The sequence below is a fragment of the Varroa jacobsoni genome, unplaced genomic scaffold (assembly GCF_002532875.2).
Source record: "Varroa jacobsoni isolate VJ856 unplaced genomic scaffold, vjacob_1.0 scaffold_282, whole genome shotgun sequence".
Classification (NCBI taxonomy): Eukaryota; Metazoa; Arthropoda; class Arachnida; order Mesostigmata; family Varroidae; genus Varroa; species Varroa jacobsoni.
In genome coordinates, this window is record NW_019213184.1 from 67038 (window position 1) to 73589 (window position 6552).

Consider the following 6552-nt stretch of genomic DNA (forward strand, 5'->3'; position numbering starts at 1 on the left):
AAAATAGCTGGTAAAAAGATCGTTTTGGCGATATGACGCTGCGGTAGTTTTGCGACACCAGTGAGCCGGGCTGTAAAGTGTAGTAGCATTGTTGAATACTACAGGACTGCCTGTTTTTCTGAACATGCTGTAAGCTATCTTTACTAATAATATTTTCAGGCAGACTGTTCAAAAGTGGGCTTGCTTATTTCTGTATTGCGCTGAATGGGCTACGACGGGACTTCTTCACCGAGACATCAACCAATGATCTTGTCTTTTTGGTGACTTCAGAGATCAGTACGCCATAATGGATCAGAAAAGTCGATAGCGCCATTACGTGAAAAATGGAAATCATTGTAGAACTTACCTGATGATTCTAATCTATAACATTATTTAAAAATATCGCTATAATATAGATTTCAAATATTTATGCTATATTAGCTTTAGGTCCAGACTTGATGATATACCTTCATTTTATTATGCGTTTAGACAGCGATTATACGCACAGGCATTTCCGAGTTTCAATTTAGTATCGACACTTATGCGGCTGCTAACGCAATTTACTAATAACTAAAAGTTATTCTGGAACAGTCACGGCGTTCCATATTGCGTAATTTCCTTTTATAGGTCTACCATATCTAGCGTTCCATTCTGTAATGTCTTCGTGCTGATTTTCTAGCATAGTCGTATTTGAAAAACATTATTTTTACAAATAGCCTAGGTTTACTTTCATGTAAATTTCGTGCTTCCTGCGATTTATGATTACGTTTGGTCGGCACCGAGAATACAAGTTATGAATCCCCATTGGTGACACCCCTTCTCATTGAGATCTTAAATATCTACGATCACTATTGCAGTCTGCACTCGCGAGGTACTGACCCGATCTGTCCTTAGCCGGCGAAACGGTTATGCCAGGGCAGATATTAAAAATATGGTCCACTATACAAACTTTGTGATTTTAACCCTGTCGAAGCCTATTCGTTGGGCCAGCTTTTTCCTGCCTACGTCTAGCCTCGGCGGATGTTTTGTTGTGCTTCGTAATTTGTATAGCGATAACAGTTGCAGCAGCATAAGCGCTACAGCCTTATATGCTTTACGCTCACGTTATAGTAGGAGATCGGCGGCGCCACCGATAGCGAGACTTTGGATATTCGTGGTGGTAGCGAGTACCTTCGCTTTATTTTCAGCTTTCGTAAGAGTGGTTGTCTGGCATATTGGAGCGGCCGCCTGGAACAGCTTTTAATTTGTTCCCATGGGGATTAGGGTTTGATTAAAATGAAGGCTAGGGGGAATAGGATGCGGTGGCAGGCAAACTGGCCATAGTTAGTGGAGGGTTAGCAAAAAAGCGGTGTTGTTGCTGGCATTGTCACTCTATAGTCAAAAGCAGCGGGGCTCCCTGAGAAGAGGCATACAAGAGTGCGTAAGAAACTCATAGTTTTAGCTTAGTCGTCGGTAGGTGGCTACGACCTCGGTTGAGGTCCTTTTCAACTTCAACAACAAAAGTAGGTACTTTTCTACTTCGAAGCACTAATATTTCCTTAGATGAAGATAAGCACGCGTAATTGCCTAGGACATATGTAGCTAGTCAATTATCCATGTAGTTTAAAAGTAAGATATTTTTCACAGCGAGGATAAGCCGTTAATAAACACGTACCTAAACAGTTGAATAGCTGATAATTGTGTATCAATTCCAAGGGGCATGTAACGGGCATTATTTTACCTTGTCTCGTCGCTTTTGCAGGGATTCTAGTCTTGTACAACAAGTAAAGCAGAAATTAAGCAAAGAGTAAGTGAAATAAAGCTAGGCGCACAGACGACTATCTACCCGCACGCATGCGCAGATACACAATTTAATTTGACGTTACAAAAATTGATATAATATTTTTTCTGTATTCGTTTTTATAAAATGTTTTAATAAAACTAACTTCCACATTTATATATCACGATTGTGGTAACAGCCATTGATCTGTCGTGCGGCGTACACTATACGATACCTTCGTTTCGGTAGAAGTACGTTGTTACACAAACCATATTGAAGTATTCACCTACTCAGATAGAGTTTATACAACTACTGACATTGATTTATATGGCTGTTAAGCAACCCTATGCGTTTTGGCAGGCAAAGACTTTTGCTCCTATAACTATGTAATTGTCTCTTCTATTACTATTTCTGTTGGAGCCAATGTCTTCGGTACATCGCAAATGAGCAAACGATCTTTCCACCTTTTGCCTTAAACATAGAAGCTTTGCAATTTTTGCCCACTGGCGACAAATCGAACCAAAACTTTGTATTACCAAGTTGTAGTATGAAATATTTCTAATTGCGTAGGACCAATGAGTTCTGTGGTCCTATCTGTACAGTGGACCCTACTAAGCATACGCATCTTGCTTCAGCTTGTCCGCTCTCTTGCCTCGTCTTTCTTAGCTCCTCGCCGTTGAAACATTTTACGGCCATTTCCCCATATCGCTGTTCTTCGTAACGTCCAGCCGTGTCTCCATGTGACTTCCCGAAGTAGCCGCTCCTACACACCAGCCACAGTCAATAGATAGATCGATCCAGCTGTAGATGTTGGATCCAAGCTGCGCAGTTCAAAGTCGACGGTAGCAATGATCACGTAGAAGTGAGACAACAGCGTCCGTGCTTCACTTGGCTTAAACCCAGTTCCTGACGCGGGATGCCTCTATATCTAGGGCGGATGCCTAAGACTGATATAATTTACTGATCTAAAAAGGGCCAACATAAATAAGGAGAGTGGGACAAGAAGGATATATTTACTACTGATCTAAATGGGAGTTAAGTATAAATTAGTAGTTGGAGGCAGTAAGAAAGAATGAGCAAATATGCAAATGATGGGCCCAGTTGTTTTCAATAAGTTGAATGAAAAAATCCTCTATTGCGGAGATTTATTATCGAAATATATATGCTTAGGATCAGATCAACGTGCAAATGTTCATGGATCTGACATAGCAGACAAAATCGGCTAGTAGTAACTACCCTATGCATATACTTCTATGCCCTCAAACGCATCAACTGTTTTCCTTGTACATCAATTCAAGGATCTATAAGGTCCAAAAATGAACATACTCATACTTCGCAACAGACAACTCGTAGAAGCTCTTCAATTTGTATATCGATATTTTAATACTCGCAATGGACGGCCATAGTGTACTCCAACAATCCTTGCCATGAGTACGTTCGAAGCACGCTAGTAGGCTTGTTCTATAGCAAAAAGCAATATGTACATTTATGTAAGAGACCAATAAATTTATTTGTAAAACTTTATGATCAGACTACGAAAATCTACCGCAACGTAGCAACCTACTTTCATTCGAACTCTCCCCACCGATCATGAGATACGTAGTTACAGTTATTACTTATCTGGTATTTGGTACAGACACACAAGCGCTTAATTCTTCTAATCTGAAAGACCTCTAGAAACATATAAGCTTTCTAAATATTGTGCATCATGAAAAACGGTAACTTGCAAAGCGTAACAAGCCTGAGCTTTTGCAATGGTAGATCGTGTTTTTGTTTTCTCTCTCGGTCTTTTCGGGTGCCGACATCTTGCGAATTAGGGACAAAATTTGTGTGGCACTGCGTTCGCCTGACAAGAGCGTTCTGTTGCAATCTGTTCATCCTCCTTTTTTTCGAGAAAGTTTCAGCCATTATTGCCTAGTGTTGCTGATTTCACTGCTGCTCGGTTTTATACCTCCTTATCTCATGGTACACAGCTGGCGGGTTTAACTACGGTAACAGGTATCGTTATGAGAGACCCGTGCGCTACTCGCGATCGTTTACCGGGAATGTTGATCACTCTTGGTTTTTCAAGCACAATAACCTACATCCCACGCTCTGGCTGTACACCTTAGCTACGAGATGTGCACAGTTTTGCCACTGGTACCCCTGTCTCCGCGTTACTCCAGTGTCATTCGTGTCTTCTTCTCTTCGCGGGCTCTCAACTATGCCTACCTGAATGTATGCATGCATGCATCCGACCTTTTCCTGCCACATCTAGTCGCTTCGTTGAAAAACTTGCTCTTCATCTTGACTGAACTACTTTTGCTTTTTTTATACACACGACCAGCTGCTGCTTGCTCTCCGTTGGCGCTCACACTACGCCACTCCCTTCATGACCTCTTAGCGTTCATTTCTAGGGGCAAAGGCATCTGTCAACACCTTTCAGACTACCCCAGGCGTTTCCTCTTCCTATGCTCATGGTTAGCGCGAGCTGTTCCACCAATTTTCAATTTTGTTGCAGCTCGCTGCAAACGACTGCGTAGGCATTGGCGGTTACTGGCAGCAAAACTCCTCTTTTCTGGTAGATTTTACTGGCTCCCTTCAGCATCTTTTTGGCGTCTCGTCCGTACAGTGCCCGTAGTGCTACTGCAACAGATGGCAGCAGATATTATCCGGGAGCTGAAGTTCAATTAATTTGTTCGCAATGGACGTCTATTTTCGCCGTGTGCATAATTGCCATTGCTGTTAGTATTTTTTGTTCTGTTTAAGCCTTAAGCCCAATCTAAATGCTTCAATAAGGCTTTAATAGCGTATAGAACGGTTTTCTCGAACGTGATTATATCAGCAAAAGCTACACGATCACAACAAAAGCACAAACGTAGCACATTTGCGCATTGGCGGTCTTAACCACTTGTGGTTGGCAACATGGGCAAGGAAAACGAGAGAAAGAAGGTGGGGGAGAGGTAACGAAGAGAAAGCGATACGTGTGTAGAGAGCGTGCTGCAGCCTGCGACCGCTACCTAGCAAGGTATCGGCAATCACTAGAAATAGCATAGACCTATATTGCATAGCAAAATGAACTGATACGGACGTACAAAGCGTCGGCGGCGGAATCCAGCCAAGCAGGGATATCCGAAACTCCGTTAAATGTAGATAGATTCACAAGATGCAAGTTTTGTTTTGTTCCGAGGTCGAGGACATTTATCGCTTGCGATAAATACAGTATTCATTCAATATCTGTGTTTGTAATTCGTTTCGATAATGAACGAACTCCCCGGTGAGTGCATTATGATAATCCGTCGAGCATTTACCCCGTCGGGTTTGTTCCTTTGTAATGGAACTCGAATAATTATCATAGAATGAGATATTACAGCGGATTGATGACTAACAGCAGTAAAAACAAAAACAAAAAAAAACGAGACCCAAAAGCCATCCACTGATTTCAAACCATCTGCATTATATTGGGTAACTGTAACACATGTATTTACGTCAATGCCGTAACCAAAATATTCACTGATGACACATTAACTAAGAGTAATATTAATGAGAAACTACGAATTCTTCACGTATTCACCTAAATCGATCACGAAATATAAAATAATGGTTATATTATATGTATAGTTGAGGCAACCCAGCTAGGTTTGTGTACATTAACGAACGACCTAGAGCAAATTTAGACCTTTAGCGCTGCGAAACACAATAAACGTTTCAAAGAAGTTTTGTATATTACTTAGGCTAATGTTTCCAGCCATGACCATGGCATCTGTTTTTTGCCATTACGGAAAAAGCCATGAAAAACGCATATCGACAAAGCGTCACGTCTGCGTCAATACAAAACTAACTACTTCTCCGTATCGATGGCACGCTTCGTTCATACGCTCGTCCCTTCGTCCCTAAATATCTATGTAGAAATTGAAACGTCACAATTATCATGAGGAACTAGCCTACTGCGACCAGATGCGATTCTGAACACTTACTTACGTTGTGTTACATTACACGGCAAAGTTTATATCTACATGATTGCCAGCCTTGGTCTTCGACGCCCGCAGAACGCATCGCTGATAACGAGACTTGAGGCTAATTGATCAAACCGAATATGGGCCCTATGATTACAGACCCGAGCAATCGACGTGAAGGATATTGTTGTCCATCTCCTTTGGTTTTATTTAAGGGTGGAACGGTTACACACCCATATACACGCATACATATTCGCAGACGTACATCGAAGCGCATCACGACGACGTATTATAAAACTGCTTTCAATGACTCTGCTGAAGGATCGCCATATTCTAAGTGTGTGTGTGTATCGGCTGAGTTCCTTTCTCTTTGCAACAATCTTTTTGCAGTTGTCACGAATGCATCCCACAAGCGCCCCCTACAGGCTAATCGAATTGGACGGAAAGGGTTCAACAGCGCAATACTATACATGTGCTATATGACTGTAATCGTATAGATGATATCCAGCGCCCCTGGCGGAAAGTTGAACAATTAATACAAGAACAGTGCTAAAAACCACCATAACAATAATAGTAAAATGAAGAAAGACCCGCGACGGAAAATAAGTTAGCATAATAACTATTACACACAACAGTCGAAGGACGGATGTATTTCTTAACTTGCATTGATTTTTTTTTTTTCTTTTCGAATGCAGAATTGCGGCCGCCAAAAAGTACGTTTAGTAACTTTAACAAAAATGCATGTTATAGTTTGCAATATTTACAACATTTACCGTCATCTCTAGATGGATAGCTAAGCATGAATACGGCCTCCCACGCGGCCCCGATTCGGGTCTGATATTATTACTTCATAATGTAAGAAAACATCATCACGCTTAT

General features: G+C 41.4%; 1 protein-coding gene across 3 annotated transcripts in view; it reads right to left on the reverse strand.

Moving 5' to 3' along the window:
• The window catches only part of LOC111258977 (uncharacterized), a gene marked incomplete at its 5' end in the record, with an annotated part of 50212 nt that extends 43870 nt beyond the window's left edge, over positions 1-6342 (reverse strand). For all 3 annotated transcript variants that reach the window (XM_086967675.1, XM_086967673.1, XM_086967674.1), the window contains 1 exon segment: positions 5699-6342.
• Positions 6343-6552: the final 210 nt, after the last annotated feature.